We start from the raw sequence: 26,081 nt of genomic DNA, 5'->3' as shown, positions 1-26,081 counted from the left end.
TGACTTGTTTCTACTATGGGGCAGATTATGTAGCAGCATTTTTTAAGATTTCTGTTTAAGTCCTCACATCAGTTCTTGAGTGAGGCTTTTCTTCTAGACATATACAATTTTTTGAGTGGAATTTGAATCACACTCTACGTGCTGTCTCACAGTCTGATAATAAAATACATTTCATTGTTTTGTTTGCTCACTTCATAAAGATAGTTGTCTGGAGAAAATTTAGGATATCTTGCAAGCGCCATCTTGTGATGAGAAACAGAACTGTTACTACAACATCCTTGTGGGAGAACGGTGGGAACTACATCCTGCCAGCAAGCAGCTTTCTCAGGCTTCTAGAATATACCATGCTCAAATTTAGTTTTGTTATGCATTACGTAAAAAACGGAATCCGAATCTCTTCACCTACAATGGTCGGATTGTAGAAATATAATTGCATGGTTACTGAAAATGGAAAATATGAGTAAGATATATAAAAAGAAAGTATAATTCTGGAAAGATATTATTTCCTGTATATCTTTCCATATTTTTTCTTTACATAAACATGAATGCATATGATTTCAAATCAGCTTTTTGTCCTGCTTAAGCTCATGGTTTAAACATTTTTGCATACTAATAAGTATTTTCAATGTGATTTTTTTAGTGAATCACTTCAAATGCAATTTTCCCCCAACTTTGCAACATTTTACCTCAATCTTTTTTCCGATTTTGTTTTTAAAAAAAGACTAAATATGTATTAAGAATTTTTTTTTAAATAGTGATAGTAAAGCCTGCCCTATCTCTTCAACTGAACAAATAATTCCATTAGCAGGTTGGTTTATATTTTTTCTGATTTGGTTACACATATATTAATGTAGTCTTTTATGTTTAAATGACATAATATGGTGCTTACCATTCTGCAGTTTGCTCTTTTTACTTCTCAGACATCTTTTCAAGTCACTACAAGTTCATACTTTCATTTGTCAGCTATATAACATGCCATTGTATGGATGCACCATAGTACATAATACTTTTAAAACTGTTCATAGAAATAAACCAAATCCTATCCGTTTCTTACTCTTAAACTTAGATGATATAGAAAAGTGGCTCTTGCTGACCATGGCTGTACCTGTGGACTGAAAGGACGGGCTGCAGGGAGGACACATGCAGGGCTGTAGTTGACACAGCAACCAGGCTACCCACTTGATCAGGTCCAGGAAAAATTCCACTATTGGCAAAAGACAAGGGAGTATGGGAGCGTGTCTGCGGTGTCTATGTGTGTCCACGCATTTGAAACAAAATGGGTAAACTCTTTTGGCTTTATTTTGCTCTTATTATAAAAATGAGCACGAATAAAAACAACTCTAAAAATGCTGAAACTAGTGAAAAATAGATTTTAAAAAAACTTCCATAATCTGAACACTCAGAGATGAACACTCAGAGATGCTGACTTTAACTCGGGAGTTTAGTTCCCTTCCTAAGGAAAACTAATACACATCTTTACAAGTGTTATCACTCGACGGCATATCTGAATCCCTTTCCATGTTCACGTACATTTATATTTGTGTCCCTATATGTCATTCTCTTTGTGTGTTTACATTTTTCTATCATTTTTTTTTGCGTAGAATAATGCGTTCAAGTCAAAATATAATAAAATCTGTAACAAAGGTAGAAATATGTAATGCCACGTAAAAAATTAACAGGAACAGCACGTCTTACCGAAGTCTTAATTTAGAAGCTGTAATCTGATCGCCCACTCCCACACGGAGGACTTTAAAAATATCGGGCGAAACAAAAATTCCAGAGGATTAATTCCGTTCCAATAACAGCAGTTCAAACAAAACCATATTCCATTCCCACCTCTGTCAGGCAACAATCTCTATTTCTTTTTTTTTCTTCTTTCTTTTACTTTAACACCAAGGCCCGAAGAAATTCCCAGAAAATAACTGGCTTTGAGACAGCCATTACCTTGAAGCTTCTTGTCAGCTGCAGCCTCTTGAAATGCTGCCCCTCCCCCAATACCGGCCGGGTACAGCTCCCTTCGGAGCGGCTCCGACGAGGCTCCGCCCCCTCCCAGTGATGGGAATAGCAGGGGGCCTTTCCCTCAAAGGGTGGAGAATCACCAAGTTAAACTGAAATTCCCTTAAAGCGAAAAGATTATCATTTTTAAAGCAATTGAAAGCGGAATGGCAACATGTGTCTGTGTAATTTACATTCAAACTACAAGAGTGGGTGATTTTCTGCGGTAAAAAAAAGGTAGAAATGCCTTTATCATAAAGACTCAGTAAAGAACATCTTTTACATATTTTTCTTGCCTATTTTGGCAACTTATTTCTAAAAACGATTTCAAGATCCAACTGGTCAAGCTCTATTAAAAAACCCCTCTACATTCTTATTTGTACTGCAATGAATTAATACATTATTTTGGGGATAAACAATTCCCTGAAATTTTAATTCTCCTGGCCCTGGCTCATGATGTATGTCTCCCTTTTTATTCAGGTCTTCTCATTCATCTTTCAGAAAGTTTCATCGTTTTTTCAGCTAAAGTCATTTCTAAATATAAAACATCAACAAAGATCCTTAAAGAGATATGTATGTATCTGAATATCCTGAAATTGGAGACAAAAAAATTCTTATTGGTAAAAACACAATAAGCCAAATTTGAAAATATAGAACAAACTTGAAAAAAACTGTTTTCAATGCAAAAATATTGCTAAAGTAGCTCTTACATATTAATAAGAAATAAATTAGAGTAAAAATGGGCAAAAGACATAAATAGACCATTCACAATGTTCTGAGATAATAATTTTTCCCCACTCCTAATATTTACTTCCTTGAGAGCAAGCTCATATGGTGCCACCACAGGAATCTCTGTCCTTTCCTGTACAGCTACAAACCTCTAGGTTATTTGGGTAGGTTTGCTTAAATTTGGAGTTCTGTTATCATGCCTGTAATCCCAGCACTTTGGAAGACCTAGGTGGCAGATTATTTAAGGCCAGCAGTTCGAGACCAGCCTGGCCAACATGGTGAAACCCCAACTCTACTAAAAATACAAAAATTAGCCAGGCATGGTGGTGGGTGCCTGTAATCCCAGCTAATCAGAGGGCTGAGGTGGGAGAAAGACTTGAACCCAGGAGGCGGAGGTTGCAGTGAGCTGAGATCGTGCCACTGCACTATAGCCTGTGCAACAGAATGAGACTCCATCTCAAATAAAATAAAATAAAATAAAGTAATAATTAATAAATAAGCCCATTTGATTCTCACAATAATCAATACCCTGCAACTTCCTCTTCCCCTTGTACTAATGTTGACATTTTGGCTTCCATCTGCAACTCCGTTTGTTTTATATCTGTCTATCCAATTTGTTCAGTGGAGAAAGGGAGGTGCTATATATCGGGACTCCTCAAAACCCAAATATTCAAAATAAAGATGAAAACTAATACATAAAAGATATTCACCTTCCCTAATAATCAAAGAGATGCAAATAGAAAACAGCAATAAGATGGCATTTTTCTACCTAAATTGACTGACAAAGAAGCAAATAAATGATACAACTAATAGAGATCCAGAAAACAAGGAAATGGGCACTCTTGCTAATGACCATGGTCACAAAACTAGGAAGAGGGTGAGACAAAATCAGAGCCAAAGTCTAACTCCAAAACAGGAGGTATGCCCTCTCTCCACCATTATTCACTCCCTCCTGGGCTTGGAATCCTGTCTCTTTGGTAGAACCAAAGATGATGTCACTCACTTTCGAACTGTGAGGAAATTGGTGAATATAACTCCAGCGTGGTCGGGTGCGGGGGCTCACGCCTGTAACCCCAGCACTTTGGGAGGCCGACGGGGCAGATCACGAGGTTTGGAGACCGAGACCACGATGAAACCCCGTCTCTACTAAAAATACAAAAAATTAGCCAGGCGCGGTGGAGGGTGCCTGTAGTCCCAGCTACTCAGGAGGCTGAGGCAGGAGAATGGCATGAACCCGGGAGGCCGAGTTTGCAGTGAGCCAAGGTCGCGCCACTGCACTCCAGCCTGGGTGACAGAGCGAGACTCTGTCTCAAATAAATAAATAAATTAATAAATTAATAAAAGAAATAACCCCAGCGTGAGTATTGCTTAGTCTCACGTCTCTGTGAACATATTGGTGAACTACAACCATCTTCGGCAACTACCATACTTACTATCCTTGACCTCTTTCTATCTCTTACATCCATCTACATTCCCACACAAATTAAAATGTATTTTCATGTACTATGCTTTTTTTCTTTTCTTTTCTTTTCTTTCTTTCTTTCTTTTTTTTTTTTTTTTTTTTTTTTTTTGACAGTCTTGCTCTTTCAGTCAGGCTGTGGTGCAGTGGCACAATCTCGGCTCACTCTGCCTCCTGGGTTCAAGTGAGTATCCTGCCTCAGCCTCCTGAGTAGCTGAGATTACAGGCATGTGCCACCACATCCAGCTAATTTTTGTACTTTTAGTAGAGATGGGGTTTTGCCATGTTGGCCAGGCCAGTCTCAAACTCTTGACTTCAGGTGATCTGTCTGCCTCAGCCTCCCAAAATGCTAGGATTACAAGGTGTGAGCCACCACTCCCGGCCTGCACTATGCTTTTGCACTGACCGTATCTGCATGATAGCATTCACTTGGCCTTAGATCAGTTATGAGAAGTATCTTATGTGTTATAGGGCCTGGCAGCAACTTCCCTTTCAGATACGGTGATTCCTGGATAGGGGTTGAAAATCATTTGTTATACAGAGAAGTGCCATTTTCATTCTACCCTCATTAACAATTGGCAATTCCTTGCTCCTGTGCTTTGCGGTTTGCAGCTGCCAATTCAGTATGGGAAAGTTGCATTTTTATCCTCTTTTGCTGGGCTTTTTTATTCGCAACATACTCACAAAATTAAGCTTTAAATTTAGACTTTTATTGCCTTTAACGTTCAGGTGTTATTTCCCAGGAAGCATTAAAACCTACACATTGCTAATGGATAATGATTCTGAGGTTTAGGTCTCTTAAGATAATGTTATAAAAAATCATAAAACTAGGTAAAGTTGGTGAGGCCCTCATAGCCCCATTTATTATCACAGTGAGTGGGTAAACACATCTCCTGCCACATTCTCGCTATTTAGGTTAGAGACACAGAGCTGCATTTGACACATCTCTTCCTGTAATGATGAAATGGAAAAAAAGAAAACTGTCTGCGTTGGGGACTCTAAAGAAAGAAGCCATCATTCTTTCAGAGACTCATAACAGAAGGGTCAGCCTGGGTCAAAATTTTCCTGGTAACCAAATTTAAAATGACACGGAGTTCTTTGGTCAGATACGGATTTCTGTTGGCAGGACCCAGTGTTTAGCTTTTAAGAGTTTATCACCAAGGCATTATGACAGGGTTATGTTTCTTAAGTTTTCAGACAGCCAGCCAAAAAATCAGACAGTGCGGGTTTGAAACCTTTATTAGCTCAGTGGAGAGAAAACTTTCCAATCCTTGACAACAATGCTAGGTTGTCATCTCCCATATCCTAGATAGCATAGTCAGCAAGGATGCATGGGTCACCTGTATCTCTATATTAACCTAGATTGTCCAAATATTAAATATTAAGCCATTAATATATTTAAAAATATAATAATAAAAAGAGTTTTAGCTACCTACTTGTCTAGAAAAGCCGTTTTTTGTTTGTTTTTGTTTCTGTTTTTGTTTTTTAAGAAGGCTCATTCTATTGCTCTGGGGATAGTAAACATTTCTGGTCTGTTGTAGCCTCTTTTATCCCCCTGAACCTTCACAAAGTAGCTTGAATAAAGTATTTTCAATGGGTGATAATTGCATTGCATTAAAACATGGCAAAGAAGAAAAGAGATCACATAAAAAATTTACTTTCGTAAGTAGGACGAAGGTAGACGATCAGAATATAGACAAGATACAAGTCAGAAGAATGAATAATGGGTATCAGATAGGTGGTTTTAGATATGTGGAATATATTTGGGGGGGTACAAAAAAGAGAAGTATAACACAAACGCAATATCCCATCGTTATTTTCTCTGTTGTGTAATAAAAAGGGAATTGTGTGGGAAGAGCTTTGGCGGTATCAGGGACATTGTTTTTGTTCTTGGATAATTTGACCTTTTGTAACCCTCTGAGTTATCATAAGTGAATGCTGGGTTCTAATCTTTTCTAAGCTGCCACTACTGCCCTGTCTATCCAAGGTAACCAAAGGAGAGCTCACGGACACAATGAGGCTCAGCATCAACAATCTCACTGAGAGCACAACGTTACAAGGCACAGATTTGTGACGGTTGCTGGGAAAGAATTAAGTTTGTCAAACCACTACAAAATATTAAGAGAATATAGTCATGTGGTGCATAGTGACATTTCAGTCAATGACAAACTGCATATATGACGATGTTCCTGTAAGATTATACTAAAGCTGCAAAATTCCCGTTGCCTAGTGATGTCGGTCACAGCCATCGTAACACTGAAGCACAACTCATGACTCACCTGTTTGTGGTGATGCTGGTGTAAACAACCTACTACACTGATAGTGGCATAAAAGTATAGCACATACAATTATATGATGTACCTAATACTTGATAATGATAATAAATGACTGCTATTGGTTTATGTACTTCCTATACTATACTTTTTAATCTTATTTTAGTATATTCCTTCTACTTAGAAAAAAAAGTGTTAACTATCAAATAGCCAAAGAGCAGGTCTTTCAGGGGGTATTCCAGAAAAGGGCATTGTTATTCTAGGAGACAACATCACCATGAGTGTTACTGTCCCTGAAGACCTTCCAGTGGGACGAGATGTGTAAATGGAAGACAGTGTTGTTGATGATCTTGACCCTGCGTAGGCCTAGGCTAATGTGTGTGTTGGTGTTTAACAAAAAAAAGTTTGAAAACAAAAAAAAAAATAAAAAATTTTCAAAAATAGAAAATAAGCTTATAGAACAAAGATATAAAGAAATAAGTTATTTTATTTTATTTTTTTACTGCTGTACAATGTGTTAGTGTTTTAAGGTATTATTACAAAAGTGTTAAAAGATTTAAAAATTTAAGCATTTATAAAGTAAAATGTTACCATAAGCTAAGGTTAATTTATCATTAAAGAAAGAAAATTTGTTTTAATAAATTTACTGTAGCCTAAGTGTTCAAGTCTACAGTAGTGTACATAATGTTCTAGGCCTTCACTTTCACTCACCACTCACTCACTGACTCACCCAAAGTAACTTCCAGTCCTGCAAGCTCCATTCATGGTAATTCCTCTAAACAGGTATGCTGTTTTTTGTCTTTTATGTCATATTTTTACTGTAACTTTTCTATATTTAGATACGTTTGGATATACAAATACTATTGTGTTGCAACTGCCTACAGTATTCAGTACAGTAACATGGTACACAGGGTTGTGGTATAGAAACAATAGGCTATACCATATAGCCTAAGTGTGTAGTAGGCTATACCATCTAGGTTCATGCAAGTACACTCTGTAATGTTCTCAGATAAAATCGCCTGTTGAAGCATTTCTCAGAATATGTCCCTGTCATTAAGCCATGCATGACTGTACAGGTGATTCAAGAAGGTCGTGAGACCTTAAGCAGGTTCTAAGAAACCTTTAAAACTATGTTATCTAGTTTATGGTATGACAACTAACATAGTTGTCAAGGACTACAGAGTCAGTCCTCAGGGAGACACCTGAATAGCCTCTTGCATGATTTCTTCATAGTGGTATAATATATAAGATTCTTTCCGAAAACTAGAAGTTATGACTTTTAATTACAAACATGATAGCTGTAGAACAGGAAACAAAATGAAGTATACCCCAAATTCTCAACGTATCATGATCCTTACATGAAATGTGGCTTTTAATTTAAAATGCTATGATGGCTGTAGAGCAGGAAGCAAAATACATTGTTCTCCAAGTTCTCAACATGTTTATACCGTGAAATGTTTTGTGAAATGGGAAGAGTCTTACCCACTGTCACGTGGATCCTGGTGGTTCTGGTCCTGTGGTCCAGCTGTCTTGAGTCTCACTCCAACTGCTTGTCCAGCAGGGTCTTTACCTGGCTCAGCACTTCTGTGGTTGAACTGTCCTTCTGGGGCTCGGCTGGCAGGGAATCAAACCAACGAAATGGAAAAGGTGTAAATAAATTTCCCTACCTAAACTCTAACAAGCATGTCATTCCAAAACACAGGAATGAGGCGAAATCTCATCTGCAATGTAGATGCCATCTGTTTTCCTTCATGTTATTACAATATGAAATGCTCTCTGGGTCAGTTATGTTATTTCATTCATGCTAAAATAATATCCTTCAGGAAAATTATGAGGTGGAGAAAAGAGAGAAGGGAAAGAACAATTGACTTGTTTCTACTATGGGCCAGACTCTATGTAGCAGCATTTTTTATGATTTCTGTGTGAATCTTTATGTCAGTTATTGGTGGGGATTTTTCTTCTAGATATTTACAATATTTTGAATGGAATTTCAATCACACTCTACATGCTGTCTCATAGTCGGCTAATACAAAACACATTTCACTGCTTTGTCCACTTCATAAAAATATTAGCCTGGACAAAGCTTAGGAAACCTGGCAAGCACCATCTTGTGACCAGAACTAGAACTGCAGACACTCAGGCTTCTAGAATTTTTCATTCTCAGTTGAAGAGTTCTGTGCATGTGTTATACAAAAGTGGGATCATAATGTTCTCGTTTTAATATTTTTCCTTATAATATATCTCATGCATATTGTATATATATTTCTACATCTTTTGGATTTCCAAAGAAGAAAGGAAATCTCCACAACAATGGTCAAAATGTAACGGTTTGCTCTGTATATGTCTAGATTTTTTTCTGTAGATATTTATCAATGTGGAAGCTTTTTGAAACTAGACCCTTTATTCCTCCAGTAATATATTTGAACATCTTTCCATATCAATAATTATTTTCCATATCATCTTTTTGTGAATTGCTTTACAAAATTCTTTCCACATTTCTAAAATTTTGTTTTTCTCTTGATGAAAATTATTCAGGCTTGCTATTTTCAAAATGAAATTTTTAAAATGGGGAAATGTAACAGATAGAAGGTTAAAATATTCTATTAATTGGAGATATGTGTGGAGATACAAGAACACTTATATCTCCAATTAATAAAGTGGTATGTATATTTACAGATTTTTATTGCATATGCTGTACTAATGCATGCACATTTTGTTTTTGGTAAACAAATAGGAGTACATGATACAGGCCATTCTTCAATTTGCTTATTTTTAGAAACCACCTTGGACATTTATTCTAATCATTGCATTTAGAGTTAGCTCATTCCTTTTACAGCTGCGTAGTATTCAACATTATAGATATACTATACTATACTATACTATATGACTATATCACAATATGTTTAAAACATTTTATGAATTATTCCTCAGGAATATAAAGATAAATATGTTCTGCTTGAATCAGAGTCTGGACTATAGCCTCAATAGTTGAATTGCAAGAAAAGCACAAGCAATCAGGTAATGAGCCTTCTCAGACCCACAGAAAAATCCTACTGCAGCTAAAGACAATGGAATGTGTGTGTAGCTATTCGCTCAAGTGTCTGTAACAAAAGTGATTATTCCCTTTTCAGCTCCACTATCATTTCCAAAAGAATCTAAAAGTACATAAAAATCTAAAGATGAAAATACACATCATCAGTACTCAAACTGAGTTGTTCATGGCGTACATTTGAGTCTAATCCTTTTAATTTTTTTCCTCATCACATACATGTTTGAATATACTATTTGAAATGACATTTATTTAGCCACATATTTGAACACCTTTCCCTGTTTATATGAGTTTACACTATTTTGGGGAAAGTAGCTTTTCCCCCATGATTTTAAGTTCTCATCTCAGTTTCTATGCTGACATAGGAACTACATGCTAAGTAAAATGTGGAAGAAAGAAGTGGAAAATTTCCTCCTTTTTCCCCTAACATCCTTTTTTATCAGGCATCCTTTATTACTAAGTATATTGTTTGTTGTGTTTTATTATATTAAGGTATGTCTGTTATTGTTATGATCTTTTAGATTTTTTCTATTGCAGTACAAATAGGAATGTACAATTCTCTTGACAGATAAGTAGAAATACAGACAAAGATCATATTTTGCACATTATTTAAAAAGCTATTATATTAAGTTATTGTGTATACCTTGACTAATAACCAAACTACTAATTCTCAGAGATACTCGAATTTGTACAGTTATTCATTACTTTAAATTACTAACATACTCCACCAAAACAGTAAGATTTGTTAGAAACACAATCAATACATTCAAAGTAATATAAAAAACCAACATACCCAACCAACAATTTAATTTTCCATTTAAGACTATTATAACCTTTTTCAAAATAAGGAAAATTAACCTCCCAAGTTTTGTTTCATCATTTATCTCAGCCACCACTGCCTTTTGATGGAAACATAAAATGCTCTATTAAAAAGTTAGCTTTTGCTACCTCTTTAAGAATATTTTTCCGCAGGTGTAATGTTGATTACCACCCCTCCGACTGTGGACTTTTAAGATAATCTGAAGGAACACAAAACACAGATATTAATTCCCTCACAGAAACAGGGACTCTCACAAAACGACACTCCTTTCCCGTTATTCCTAAGCAGCACTCTCTTCTTTTCTCACCTTTATTCCAAATCTTCGAGAACTCTCTGAAAATAACTAGCATTTACGACAGCCATTACCTCAAAGCTTCTCCACGGAAGCCTCCGAAGCCTGTGTGTAATGCAGCTCCTCCCCGAAGACAGGCTGGGCGCAGCTTGCTTCCAAGCTGCTAGAGGATGCTCCGCCCCCTCTCCGTGATGGGGAAAGCACGAGGTTCTTACTTCATTTAGGAGAAAAATGACCAACTTAAACCGAAATACAGTTAAAGGGAAGAAATGTTTCTCTTAAAGTACTTTAAAGTGTAATGGTAACCTATGTCTGTTCAATTTCCATTCAACCCCCTAGGATAGGTGTTTTCATGGGGAAAAAAAAGAAGCAGCAGCAAATCTTTTTTTCATACAATAAAGTTGTGGTTAAAATGTTCCTTACATGTATTTTTTTCTGATCCTCTTTTGTACTTTATTTCTGGGAAATTTAAGACCTACTGGCCAAACTTCACACACACACACACACACACACACACACACACACACACACAAAAATACGCTAAGTATTTTAATTTGGATTACAGTGAATTAATACTTTATTTTAGGTAGAATTAATTCTTTACAATTTTGAATCTGAACCTGGGACATAATATATCTCTCCTTTTATTCAAGTTTCTTATACTTCTTTCCTTAGGTCATTTCCAAAGAAAAATCCTCAAACAAAATGTGATTATACTGAAATCGGAAAAAAAAAAAAAAAAAAAAAAGTATTAAGAGTAAAATCACCATAGGCCAAATTAAAAAATCAGTTGCAAACTTAGGAGTGCTTTTCAAGTGCTTTTGATTGCCCATATGATTGCATAAACAAAAATATACCCAAGCTAGTTCTTACATTTCAATAATTAAGAAATGAACAACAAAGTAGAGAAAGGGGCAAAGAATACAAGCAGAGAATTCCCAACGTCCTTACCTACTCCTGATATTTACTTCACTGTGAAGAAAGCTCAAAGCAGCATAATTTGAGGGCTCTCTGCGTCTTCATCATTTCACTCTCACAAGCAAAGTCCTGCAATTTATCTTCCCCTCTTAATAAAACTGACAATTTTGGTTTCATCTGCTATTCAACTTATTTTTACCACATTTTCTTCATTGTTTTTAATATATGACAATTGTAAACTTTTTGCACCCATGAAATTACCTCAAAATGTATAATAAGGCAAAAATGGATAGAAATGCATTTTTGGGCAAGTAAGAAAATTTTGATTAGCTCTTATAGAAGTAAAAGGAACTGGTGGTCAGTGCCTCCTCCTGAGGCTCTTTTACCTACAAAGTATTTTGATCTCTCCCAGATTAATGTCTGTCTAGTTTGGTCTTGAAATGTCTCATATGATTTCTTTGTACAATTGACAAAAATTATATATATTCAAGATGAGTAATGTGATGATTTGACATATGTGTACACTGTGAAATGATTACCACAATCAAGCCAATTAACATATCCATCACCTCACATAGTTACCATTTCGTGTGAGATGAGAACGCTTTAGATCTACTTTCTTAGCAAATTTCAAATATACATTACGTATTATTAACTACAGTTTTTTCATGTACCTTTTGACTGTTTGTACGTTTTCTTTGGAAAAATTACTACCCAGGTCCTTTGCTCATTTTTAAAATCAGGTTACTTGCTAGTTTTTTCTTGACATTGCATTTTATAAGTTTCTTGTTGTGGGTATTAATTTTATAAGTTTCTAATTGTGGATATTGACTCCTTATTGGATGCATGGTTTGCAAATATTTTCTCCCATTCCATGAGTTACCTTTTCATTCTGTTGACTATTTTCTTTGTTGTGCAGAAACTTTAGTTTGATGTAGTCCCACTTGTTTATTCATGTGATTTCTAATAGCAAGTTATCTCAAGAGCTCTGATATAATTTCAAAGCCCAAAGCTTCTTAATATTGCAATTCTATAAAAACCACTTCTGTTCATGAAAAATTCTGCAAAATTTGGGACAAATTCCGCTAATGTGTAACAAGGACATAATACTAAGAATAATTGTTTATTGAAATACAGCAACATCAAGAACAGAGAACTGATAAACTGTGTTCTATAAAGTCACAAGACCTTGAGAAATATTGCTATTCAGAATGAAAAGACTCTACTCTAAAGAGTTGCTTTTTTATTATTGTTGACATTAGTTTTATTTTCTTTGGTATTAAAAAGTGCTCTAAAAAATGGTTGGGGCGGGGGGAGGGATTGCATTGGGAGTTATACCTGATGTAAATGACGAGTTGATGGGTGCAGCACACCAACATGGCACAAGTATACATATGTAACAAACCTGCACGTTATGCACATGTACCCTACAACTTAAAGTATAATAATAATAAATAAATTAAAAAAATGGTTGTAGAACATAAACATACCAAAATATAAAATAGTGAAAATACCAAATATTGGTAAGGATAAGGAGCAATTGGAAGGTTCATACACTTTTTACAGAAATGTAAGTTGGAACTCACATTTTGGGAACTGTTTTGGCACGATTTGCCTAAAGTTGAGCATTATAGAGGTTAAGAGAGAACCATTTAGTGCTTTAAGTAGCAGACTGGAATATCTAAATTGGTAATAGAGAAATGGTCTCCACAGAGACCTATGGGTACCCAGATGATGCAGTGGGACATAGAAAGTAAATGTTTAAAATTCAATTTCTTTCATTTTGATTTATTTTATAAGCTTCTACTTGTAAATATGTTAAATGCAGATAAATACTGTAATGTATTATATATTTTATAAAAATGTCGAACAATTGGGAGATGTCAATTTTTTTTTTTACAGTGGTGATAAAAATATATGTGGACATCTCTGCTTTATGGCACTCACATCCCACATAGGCTTCCCACTTGTCCTTTCCCAAGCCATTTGCATGGTTTGGGATTGTTTTCTCATAAAAAGACTAAGCTGAACTTGCTAAATTTTCTGTGTACTGTTTTCACTGCTCAGGTAAGCTAACGTTACTCCCATTAAATGTTTAAGGTAATAATGAGAAACTGAATTATAGTAAGCCATGTCTTTGCAAAACTATTGGTTCTCTCAAACTTCAGGTAAAGCCACAAAATATGTGGGTATGCAGTAATTCTATTTGGACTCTGTAAGTGTTTTCACTGTAATATTGTAAAGCCAAAATTCTTTGTTTTAAGTTCAAGGGTATATGTGCAGGATGTGCAGGTTTGTTACATAGGTAAACATGTGCCATGGTGGTTTGCTGCACCTGTCAACCTATCACATAGGTACTAAGCCTGGCTTGCATGAAACCAAAATTCTAATACCAACAATGATTGTATTTTTCTTTAATGTCAACCTAAATTTAATTTCTTAGTTCTGTAATTGACTTTGAGACCTTGAAAATAATGAATAAATTTTTTTGGATATCTGGACAATTCCTAAGAAAATCAGAATTCATAAACACAAAGCACCAAACGTACCAAATTCCAATTAACAAATTTTATTTAGATTCTTACATATAAAAGTATTCGTATAAAGCTCAAAATAAAATAGTAAAATCAATATTGTATATGTATCCTCTACTAATATGTTGAGAGGTTAATTGTATTTTAAAGCTCATATTTACACCTTTCTATGATATGTATTCATGTGTGTGTATTTGGGTCTGTGTTTAAATATACACATATGATGGTACATTAATTTAAATAAGAGTAGTTTAGGAACAATAAAGAGGATTAAATAACTAAAATGAATAATGATTTTAGAATATGTAATCTGCCCTCACAATGAGGTTATATAAACTTATTATTATCATTTTATTTATTTATTTATTGAGACAGAGTTTCCCTCTGTCACTCAGGCTGGAGTGCAATGGTGCTTTCTCAGCACACTGCAACCTCCGCCTCCCTGGCTCAAGTCCTCAGCCTCCCGAATAGCTGGGATTATAGGCATGCACCATCATGCCCGGTGTTTTGTATTTTCAGTAGAGACGGGGTTTCGCCATGTTGACCAGGCTCGTCTCTAACTCCCAACCTCTAGTGAGTCACCTGCCTTGGCCTCCCAAAGTGCTGGGATTACAGACTTGAGCCACCATGCCCGGCATAAACCTATTATTTATATTTCACATATTCTATCATGATGGCGAAAGGTTTAATATGCCTCACCTTCATGTACACTTTCAATCCACACAAGGTTATTCGTATCCTTTTGTGCTACCTCTTGTGCTCACAGACTCTTAATTTCAGGAAGAGCTAAATTTTTATTTATCGTCGTGCTTCTTGCTGCTATGTTTATTTTAAATATTGCATTGTCACTATAGTTAATGAGGTATCCATGGATAAAACTGTTTCTTGCTGTTAGGTGTCTATTTTCTAATTTTAATTAAGCAGCTGATTTCCTCTAGTAGTCTCTTTAGTTATTTTCTTCCCCCAAATTTTATCCTAAATTGATTAATCAATTATCAATTTATTTTTTGTAGAGACGGGGTCTCACTATGTCAACCAGGCTGGTCTGAGACTCCTGGCCTCAGGCAATCCTCCCTCCTCAGCCTCCCAAAGTTCTGGGATTAGAGGCATGAGCCACCATGCCTGGCCTAACCCTAAATTGTCTTTAACCCTAAATTGTCCCATTGTCTTATACACCCAAATCATCTTTGGCAGTTTTCAGATGGCTAGAAAATAACACAAAAGGCATACTCCCTCACCTAATAAAATAAGGAATGAAAATATACTTAGGTATATTTGGCATGCTATTTTAGAAGTAGATTTACAGTGTTAGAAGAGCTACTATCTTTTTTTACACACACATTTTGGAAAAACTGCCAAATCAAAAAAAAAGAAAATCAGCCTCTCCTAGATTAATTTTGTATAGGTAAAGGGCTATTGATATAAATGTTTCACTGTATCTTTTTCAGATAGATATAAGCATGCTCTTATTCATGTGTACATGCTGACACAATAACATTTTACAAATTGATGTACATTATAAGATTTCATTCCTAGGTTCTTATTCTTTGCTTTTTAGTGATAATTGTGGTCCACACTTTATAGGAAGATTTATAAAGCCCTATAGATTTGTCAATCACAGTCCATAAAACATAGACCGACTGACTTACACTTACTTATGATAATTATTACCTAAGTTCTCAAGAAAAGGTCATGGTTAGGTCCATATATGTATTATACCATATAGGGAAATCCATGCTCTTCTATCTGATATATTCAATCACTCTACTAAATTAACCCAAACCTGTCAGTCTTGCATCTTTCATTGTGACAGTCACAAGGGCATGTGTCACAAACTACAGGTCAAAGATTGGGTATTATGAAATACAGGTCTAAGAAAGTTAGCCTTAGAGCCACAATGAAATGCACTGTACAAAGGACCCAAAATTCAAAATTTCCCAGAGTATGTCAGCCCAGAAGCAGGGGACTTCAGGAGGTAGACCATGATTCCAAAACAAATGGAACAAGAATTTGTTGCATGAGACTAGGGGAGGGCTGAATGAAAGGAGGGAAAAATCTAATTATGATTATTTTCATGGGGATGTTTTAGATACTGTGTTTATAGGTATTCTCTATTCTGATGGTTTTATGCCATAGTCTTTTCTTTTTCTTTCTCCCTCTCCTTTTCCTTCTCTTTCTCCTCCTCCTCCTCTTCCTTTCATATTTTAACTCTCCACATCACAGCATACCAGAAATATCTCACTCTTTAAGGTAAATTTCTTGATCTTTATTCTCTAACTTTGGAGAAAGTAAGTTCATAAAATTGGTAAAGAACATTTCTGGAGTAACTGGGACTTTTTAAAATAGAGCTTTGGATTTTTTCACAATCTTCAGAGAAACAGTTATCAGGGCTTCATAGTTTCTCACCATGAAAGGGTTGGCAACAATATAACAAGGAGATGTGGGTATGTTCAGTAACACATAATGCACTTATGTAAATATATCAAGATATGTAAATATATCAAGATATATAAATAAAATACTCTAAAAGCCAAGGTGAATTGACAAATTAATTTGTTACCATTAAGATTGATTTACTTGGTTATTTAATTTGGAAATTGCTCCAAGATGTTGGAAACTGAGTTAAATGATTAATATAAATAAGTACAAACCTTGCTGATAATCATGGTTCTAACAACAGTGTATAAAGTAAGACTGTCTAAGTTTCACTATATTAAAAAATTATAACAAACATTTAATCAAGCAATATGTTAAAATGTGAATGATTATTGTCTTTTGGGAGAGGATACCAAAAAAATAGATAGTCAAAAGGAAAAAAAAATATTGCCAAGCTAAGAAATGGGCAAACTATATATTCTACGTATTTATTTTCAGATTGAAAGAAAATCACTGGCAATAACTTGCATTTTGGTGCTCTGCTTCCTATTTCTATTGACTTGGTTTCATGCCTTCTTGTTAGATGTCCCTATTCTACACTGTTGCTGGAGGATGAAAACTTTTAATCTCAAGCAGATAAATTCTGAACGTTTGCTGCTTAAATACAAATGTTTTTTGTTTGTTTTCTGACTGATAGCACGTACTGAAGGTGCTTTTTATTTTCTGACTAATGGTCAGCATGAACTGTACTGCCACAAGCTTCCTTTGTAACAACTGGAAAGGACATTAAGTCTTTTAAGACTTTATGAAAGGACACTTTCTTCATTATTATGAAAACCTACTTGTTTATGTAAGCATTCTTAGTTTCCAAATTTTTAATCATTTGATTTCAAAGCCCTTTCTCACCTGGCATGCTCTCTTTTACATGTTTCTGTTGTTTTGCTGGTTCCCTTGCTGGTAAATTAACAAAATTTGACACATGGTAGAAATAAATTTGTCCAAAGCAAATTTGTATCAGGTGATATACAAAGTATATAACAATTCCGAAGGCATAGACTTTCACCTATCTAACACTGGCTATGAACAAACAATATGTAAGAATGCCAGCCGGCTGCGGTAGCTCACGCCTGTAATCCCAGCACTTTAGGAGGCCAAGGCGGGCGGATCACGAGGTCAGGAGTTAAAGACCAGCCTGGCCAATATGGCGAAACCTGGTCTCTACTAAAAATACAAAAATTAGCCAGGCGTGGTGGTGCGCACCTGTAGTCTCAGCTACTCAGGAAGCTGAGGCAGAAGAATTGCTTGAACCCGGGAAGGGGAGGTTGCAGTGGGCCGAGATGGCGCCACTGCACTCCAGTCTGAGCGACAGAGCGAGATTCCATCTCAAAAAAAAAAAAAAAAAAAAAAAAAAAATTCTACTGGCTGAGTGTCTGGCCACCTTAAGCACAAGAGCAAGAAAAGAATGTACTGGAGTTGAGCTTCTGGATACTGAGAAAGGCAAACTAGTCAATGACTGCTAGGGCCAAAGGAACCTGAGAAATCTCCTGGAAAATGTGTGGGAATAGGGTGGAGAGGGAAGAAGTGCTTCCAGTGCTCCAGTGAAGAGAGATGAGCTCCCAGTGAAGAGAGATGAGCTCCCACAAAGAATCTGCTGACACATGACCCACAGGAATATAAGTTTGAGTTTGCCATATTTGGGAATTTTTGTGTTTCTGAGTCAATATGTAAAACCTGCACATTGCCAATGGCTAATAATAATATGAGTTAGACTGCTTAGGTTAATATTATACTAAGATTTTAAAACAAACTGCTAAGGTTTCTGAAGACCTGACAACTACATCATCACAGTGTACACATAATTACAAACAAACAGTCCTAGCTCTTGCCACACTCTGAGATCACATGTTAGAGAGACAGAGCTTCAGTGAGACACAACTCTTCTTGGGATTGACAAGCAAAGAGCAGGACCTTCTGCGATCAATCTTGGTGATTCTAAAGCAAGAAAGAGTCATCTTATTCTCTAGGGGATCCATAAAAGAAGGGCCATCTGGACCAGAATTATTCCTGTATCTACTCTGCGTGAAGGTCATTATCATTTTCTAGTGAGGATATTTGGAGACTGTTCACAAGTTGAGCTGTTTAGCTTTAATAAATTGTCAGGGATGCGTATACCCAGATGGTTACATTTTTGATTTATCAATATTACAGGCAGTCTGATAGATATGAATTTATTTCCCAGCTCTACCACTTGTCATGTCATCTCAAGTTTCTTAATTTCTGTGCACCTCAGTTTCCTCATCTATAAAATGTGAATAATTTTAATATCTAACTCTAGCGTTGATAGAAGTAATCAAAACAATACTGTAGTTCACCTGAAATAAAAACATGTTGGAATTTCCAGGAAACTTTTGAAAAATAAGTGTAAGTAGGGAAAACTAGCACTGCCATATATAAAGCCATATAAGCGAAATTACAATAATTAAAAGTCTTTAGTACTACTAACCCTACCTAGGCATGGAGCAAGCAACTAATGAAGACACAGCAAGAATGGGAGAAAGGGAAAAAGAAATTCAAATGAATCGTGGAGCATCTGAAGATATACATGGTTTGTTGATGTACAGTCATGCATTGCTCAGTGACAGGAATACATCCTGAGAAATGCATCATTAGGCAATTTCTTAGTTGTGTGAACATTATAAAGTGTACTTACACAAACCTAGATGGTATAGCCTAACATACTCCTATGCTATAAACCTGTACAACATGTTACTGTATCCTATAGGCAGTTGTAACACAATGGTAAGTATTTGTGTATGTAAACATAACTAAACATATAAAAAGTACTTTTAAATAAAGTATAAAAGACAAAATGTGGTATACCTATATAGGGCATATACCATGAATGGTGCTTTCAGGACTGGAAGTTGCTCTTGGCGAGTCAGTGAGTGAGTGGTGAGTGACTGTGAAGGCCTAGGACATTACTGTACACTACTGTAGATTTTATAAACACTGGAAACTTAAACTAAACTAAAATTATTTTTCTTCAGTAATAAATTAAACTTAGCTTACTGTAACTGTTTTACTTTATAAACTTTTTAATTTTTTAACTTCTGATTATTTTGTAATAACATTTAGCTTAAAACACAAACACATTGTATAGTTGTATAAAAGTACTTTCTTCTTTTATATCCTGATTCTATAAGCTCTTTCCTATTTTTACAACTTTTTTTTTTTTTTTTTTTTTTTTTTTTTTTACTTTTAAAACCTTTTAAAAATAACTAAAACACACGCACATTAGCCTAGGCCTATACAGGGTCAAGATCATCAATTTCACTGTCATCTAGCTCCACAACTTGTTTCACTGGAAGGTCTTCAGGGCAATAACAGGCATGGAGCTGTCATCTCCTATGATAACAAGCCTTCTTCTGGAATACCTCCTGTAGGAACTGCCTGAGGCTGTTTTACAGTTAACTTTTTTAATAAGTTGAAGAAATACACTCTAAAATAACAATAAAATGTATAGTAAATGCATAAATGAATAGCATAGTCATAATTATTATTATCAAATATTATGTACTGCACATAATTTTATGTGTTAAATTGTGCTTTTATACAACTGGCAGTGCAGTAGGTTTGTTTTCACCAGCATCACCACAAGCAGATGAATAATGCTACTACAGCTACTGTGGACTTCACTCAGCCATGGGAACTTTTTAGCTCCATTATAATCTATGGGACCACTGTTGCATATGTTGTTTGTCGTCGACCAAACCATCGTTATTCAGTGCATGACTTTACATAAATATACAGTAGAAATCTATCATAAATTATTAATATCCTTGGAAAATCCTTGGGATATTGACATGTTTTAAATTCCTGGTTCTCTACTAACATGAGGCTTTTAATATGGCTCCTTTGTTTTAGGATTACTGATATCAACTTTGGTACCCTCATCTTTTCCTCCTAAAACTCCAAAGAGGTTTAAACACTTGTTTTGAGTGGGCAATACTTGAAGATACTGGATTAAGTCCAAGACAGAAAAGGAGAATCAGAAAAAAAAAGTTTTATATCAGAAAAAGAATCTTGTCAATAAAGATGTAGTAGAGATATGAGAATAAAAAGAGTGGGGATCATACAGAGGAGATCTCATACATGGAATATATGTTAAAAAAGAACTATAAGAGTACTATCATAACACCCTAAGACCAATATATTCTTATTATTGTTCATTTATTTTAAGTTGTGAGTATATTTGTACTCGTGTGTCACAGCAACACTGATGTTACAGAAGCCCACAAGCTCAAAGTCACCTGCCACTTTTGTCATCAGAGCCAAAGCCCATGAGTGCCATGAAGCTATAGGGATCAAAGTTAACAAGTGCTGTGCTTCCAAGCCTGCTAGAACTCCCACTGCCTTTTTCAGAGCCAGAGCTAGGAGCACACTGCTGCGTAGGCTGCCAGACCATCTGTGACACCACAGCCAGGACCATTCTGCCTGAGCAGGAACCCAGGAGACTACATTTCTACTGGGGAACCCACAATCCTGCTGAGGAGTCTACCTCCCCACTCCTACTACTGCAGTTATAGGAAACTTATATTGCCAAAAAAAAAAAAGAGAGAGAAAAAAGAACAATGGCTTCTCTCCTTCTTCCACCTTCTCAATCTCTTACCAGTTTCTCCCATTTACATAATCTAACAGATATCAAGGTAGCAAGGGAGTCTGGGCGAAGTAGTCTATGAGCTTCCATCACATAATACAGAAGAACGGAAAAAGAAGTGAGAGAATCAGATACAATAGGATTATAATGTCTTTATTGTCAATATTTCTCTGTAAAATAATTATATATGCTCATAGAAAATATAAAAATGCAAAAATACAAGATATATGAGGAAGACAGTATAACACACCAGAGATGCCCACTGCTAATATTTGTGGTTTTTATCCTTAATAAATTTTCACACATATATGTGAATATTATTTGATACTATGGTTTTTAAGTTCAATGATTTATTTAAATATTTTTGTATCAAAAGTATTATTTTCATCATGTAAAGATTATTTTGAACAAGACATTCTTTATATTTCTAAAATATCTCATTTTTCTGGTAGCAAAACTAATGTAAATTTTTTAAGAAAAATCGAACCAGGAGAATGTTATAATATAGATGTTGATATAATCCTGTATCTCCATCACCCCTGGTCTCTGCCTGCTTATCCAGATATGTTCTATTAATTATTGGCATATATTTTCTAGATTTCTTTTACACATTGTTCAAAAACAAGTATTCTGCTTTGAAAATGGGGCCATATGATGATACATTCCATTCTGCATTTTGCCTTTTTAAAAACATAACACGACATTTCTATATCACTACATATATAGCAACTTCATAGTTTTTAGAAACAACATATCGTAAAATCTTGTGGATAGGCTGTCTACTATGGTTTGAAAGTATGTTCCTCCAGAATTCATATGTTGGAACCTAAACCCTAAGGTGATGGTATTAAGAGGTGGGGCATTTAGGGAAGAGATTAAGTCAGAAGTTCTCTGCCCTTGTGAATGGGATTGATGCCCTTAAAGAAGAGGCTTCAGTAAACTGCCTGGCCCTTCCACATCTTCTGCCATGTGAGGACACAGTGTTTCTCCCTTTTGCCCCTTCTGCCATGTGAAGATGCAGCAAGAAGGTGCAAGCCCTCATCAGACAGTGAGTCTGCTGGCACCTTGATCTTGGGCTTCCTAGCCTCCAGAACTGTGGGAAATATTTATATTATTTATCAATTACCCAGTCTAAGGAGTTTCTGCTATAGCAGCAGGAAAGGACTAAGATATCTTACTTACTGTTTAATAACCTGCTTTTTCTTTAAACTGCTTTACTGATGTATAATTGACCTAAAATAAACCACCTGTATTTAAATTACATAATTTAATATGTTTTGACATATGTACAAATTGTTAAACTGTCACCACAATTAGCATAACGCCTTTTCCTTGCACCTCTTTTTAATCACCCCCCCACTCAGTCCCTATCCCTAGTCAACCACTAATCTGCTTTCTGTCACTATAGATTTGTTTTTCTAGAATTTTATATACACACACTTGTGCAGTGAGCCACGTTCTTTATCAACTTCTTTTACTCAGAATAATTATTTTGAGATTCATTCTTCTTGTTATATGTGTCAATAGTTTATTCCTTATTATTGCTGATTAGTAGTCCATTGAATTTGCACGCAACAGTTTTTTTAGCGACTCACCTATTAATGGGCATTTTGGTTGTTTCCAGTTTGGGGCTGTTACAAATAAAGCTGCTACAAAATTCATGTAACAGCCTTTGTGCAGTCATATTTTTTCTTTTGCATAAATACCTAATGGTGGAATGACTGGATCATATAGTAGATGTATGCTTAACATTTTAAGAAACTGCCAAGCTGTTCCAAAGTGACTGCATCATTTTACATTCCCATCAAAAATATATGAGAGTTCAGTTCTCCACATTTTCACCAACACTAGGTATACACAATTTTTAACTGGTCTATTAAGTGTGCAGTTGCTTCCTTATTATGATGTTAAACAACTTTCATGTTCTTATTTGCTATTCATTTATCTTACTGAGTGAAGTGTCAATTCAGATATTTTCCCTATTTTTATTTGGTCATTTGTTTTCTTGTTATTTAATTTTGAGAGTTCTGTATACATTCTGTATAGAAGTCCTTTATCAGATATATTATTTTAAAAATTTTTCTTGCAGTTTATGAAGTCTTTTCATCATTGTATAGCTCTTCAAAGAGCACAACTTTTAAATTTTGATGAAGTCTGATTTATTATTTTATTCCCTTAAGGATTATGCTATGCCGTCATATATAAGAAGTCTCTGCCTAACTGAAAGCCATCAAGGTTTTCTTCTTTTTGTTTTCAATGTTTTGTGGTTTTATATTTCACATTTAGTTCTATGATTTATTTTAATTTTTTGAACACAATGTGAGATTTTTATGTGTATATTCAATTGTTCCTGTGTCACTTGTTGAAAAGAATGTTTCTTCCTCTGGATTGCCTTTGCATCTTTGTAAAATATCATATCAATTGTTCATGTATGTGTAATGTATTTCTGAACTCTCTTCTATTTCATTGCTCTACTGTTTATTTTTACGATAGCACTACACTATTTTGATTAATATACCTTTGCAAGACATCAGAAAGTATGTTCTCCAACTTTGTTTCTTATCAAAGTTGTTTTGGCTGTTCAACTTTCTTTGCATTTTCATGTGAATTTTAGAATCTCCTAGTTAATTTCTACAGAGAGACTGCTGGGATATTGATTGGAATTGTTGTCAGTCTAGTGATCAATTTAAGTGGAATTGAGACCTTAAAAATTGAGTGTCCTGATACTTAAACACTAATTATGTCTCTAAAATCTATATTGTTGTATATCAATATAGTCATTCCAGCTTCCTTTTGATTACTGTTATCATGGTATATTGTTTCCATCCTTTCACTTTTACTTTTTGGTGTGTCTTAATGACCGTAGTGGGTTTCTTTCGATCAGCCTATAGTTTAGTCTTGCTTTTTTACCCAACCTTACATTTGGGTTGTTTAGACTGTTTATATTAGATATGGTTGTTGATGTGATTGGGTAAAACCGACCATCTTGCTATTGTTTGTTTGTTTGTTTTATTTTAACCTATGGGATACATGTGCAGAACGTGTAGGTTTGTTACATAGGTATACATGTGCCATGGTGGTTTGCTGAACCTATCAACCTGTCATCTAGGTTTTAAGCCCCACATGCATTAGGTATTTGTCCTAATGCTCTCCCTCCCCTTGCCCCCACACCCTGACAGGCCCTGGTGTGTGATATTTCCCTTCCTGTGTCCATGTGTTCTCATTGTTCAACTCCCACTTATGAGTGAGAACATGCGGTGTTTGGTTTTCTGTTCCTGTGTTAGTTTGCTGAGAATTATGGCTTCCAGCTTCATCCATGTCCCTACAAAGGACATGAACTCATTCTTTTTTATGGTAGGATAGTATTCCATGGTGTATATGTGCCACATTTTCTTTATCCAGTCTATCATTGATGGGCATTTGGATTGGTTCCAAGTCTTTGCTATTGTGAATAGTGCTGCAGTAAACATATATGTGCCTGTGTCTTTATAGTAAAATGATTTATAATCCTTCGGGTATATACCCAGTAATGGGATTGCTGGGTCAAATGGTATTTCTGGTTCTAAATCCTTGAGGAATCACCACACTGTCTTCCAAAATGGTTGAACTAATTTACACTCCCACCAACAGTGTAAAAGTGTTCCTGGTTTTCCACAGCCTTGCCAGCATCAGTTGTTTTCTGCCTTTTTAATAACCACTATCCTGACTGGCATGGTATGGTATCTCATTGTGGTTTTGATTTGCATTTCTCTAATGACCAGTGATGTTGAGCTTTTTTTCTTATGTTTGTTGGCCACATAAATGTCTTCTTTTGAGAAGTGTCTGTTCGTATCCCTTGCCCACTTTTTGATCAGGTTGTTTGTTTTTTTTCTTGTAAATTTGTGTAAGTTCCTTGTAGATTCTGGATATTAGATCTTCGTCAGATGGGCAGCTTGCAAAAATTTTCTCCCATTCTGTAGGTTGCCTGTTCACTCTGATGATAGTTTCTTTTGCTGTGCAGAAGCTGTTTAATTTGATTAGAACCCATTTGTCAATTTTGGCTTTTGTTGCAATTGCTTTTGGTGTTTTAGTCATGAATTATTTGCCCATGCCTATGCCCTGAATGGTATTGCCTAGGTTTTCTTCTAGGATTGTTATGGTTTTGGGTTTTACATTTAAGTCATTAATCCATCTTGAGTTACCTTTTGTATAAGGTGTAAGGAGGGGGTCCACTTTCTGTTTTCTGTATATGGCTATCCAGTTATCCCAGCCCCATTTATTAAATAGGGAGTCCTTTCTCCATTGCTTGTTTTTGTCCGGTTTGCTGAAGATCAGATGGTTGAAGATGTGTGGTGTTATTTCTGAGGTCTCTGTTCTGTTCCATTGGCCTATATATCTGTTTTGGTACCAACACTATGCTGTTTTGGTTACTGTAGTCTTGTAGTATAATTTGAAGTCAGGTAGCGTGATACCTACAGTTTTGTTCTTTTTTGCTTAGAATTGTCTTGGCTAAATGGGCTCTTATTTATTTATTTATTTATTGGTTTCATATGAATTTTAAAGTAGTTTTTTTTTTTTCTAATTCTGCGAAGAAAGTCAATAGTAGCTTCCTGGGAATAGCACTGAATCTATAAATTACTTTGGGCAGTATGACCATTTTCACAATATTGATTCTTCCTATCCATGAGCAGGGAATGTTTTTCCATTTGTTTGTGTCCTCTTTTATTTCCCTTAGCAGTGGTTTGCAGTTCTATTTGAAGAGGTTCTTCATGTCCCTTGTAAGTTGTACTCCTAGGTATTTTATTGTCTTTGTAGCAATTGTGAATAGGAGTTCACTCATGATTTGGCTCTCTGCTTGTCTATCGTTGGTGTATGGGAATGCTTGTGATTTTTGCACATTGATTTTGTATCCTGAGACTTTGCTGAATTTGCTTATCAGCTTAAGGAGTTTTTGCACTGAGACGAAAGGATGCCCTCTCTCACCACTCCTATTCAACATG

At 35.5% G+C, this 26,081-nt stretch overlaps 1 protein-coding gene across 6 annotated transcripts in view; it reads right to left on the bottom strand.

Moving 5' to 3' along the window:
• The window catches only part of PWWP3B (PWWP domain containing 3B), a 28,517-nt gene extending 17,757 nt beyond the window's left edge, over window positions 1-10,760 (bottom strand). For 3 of the 6 annotated variants that reach the window (XM_050775927.1, XM_050775931.1, XM_050775932.1), the window contains exons 1-3: window positions 10,633-10,760; window positions 10,454-10,524; window positions 7,939-8,070 (exon numbers count right to left, since the gene is read on the bottom strand). The gene's annotated coding sequence lies outside the window, so the exon portion shown is untranslated. The other 3 variants (XM_050775930.1, XM_050775929.1, XM_050775933.1) reach the window with 3 other exon arrangements.
• Window positions 10,761-26,081: the final 15,321 nt, after the last annotated feature.

This window comes from Macaca thibetana, chromosome X (genome assembly GCF_024542745.1).
Source record: "Macaca thibetana thibetana isolate TM-01 chromosome X, ASM2454274v1, whole genome shotgun sequence".
NCBI lineage: Eukaryota > Metazoa > Chordata > Mammalia > Primates > Cercopithecidae > Macaca > Macaca thibetana.
Note: the sequence above shows the minus strand (reverse complement) of the source record. Positions and strands in the feature narration are given on the sequence as shown.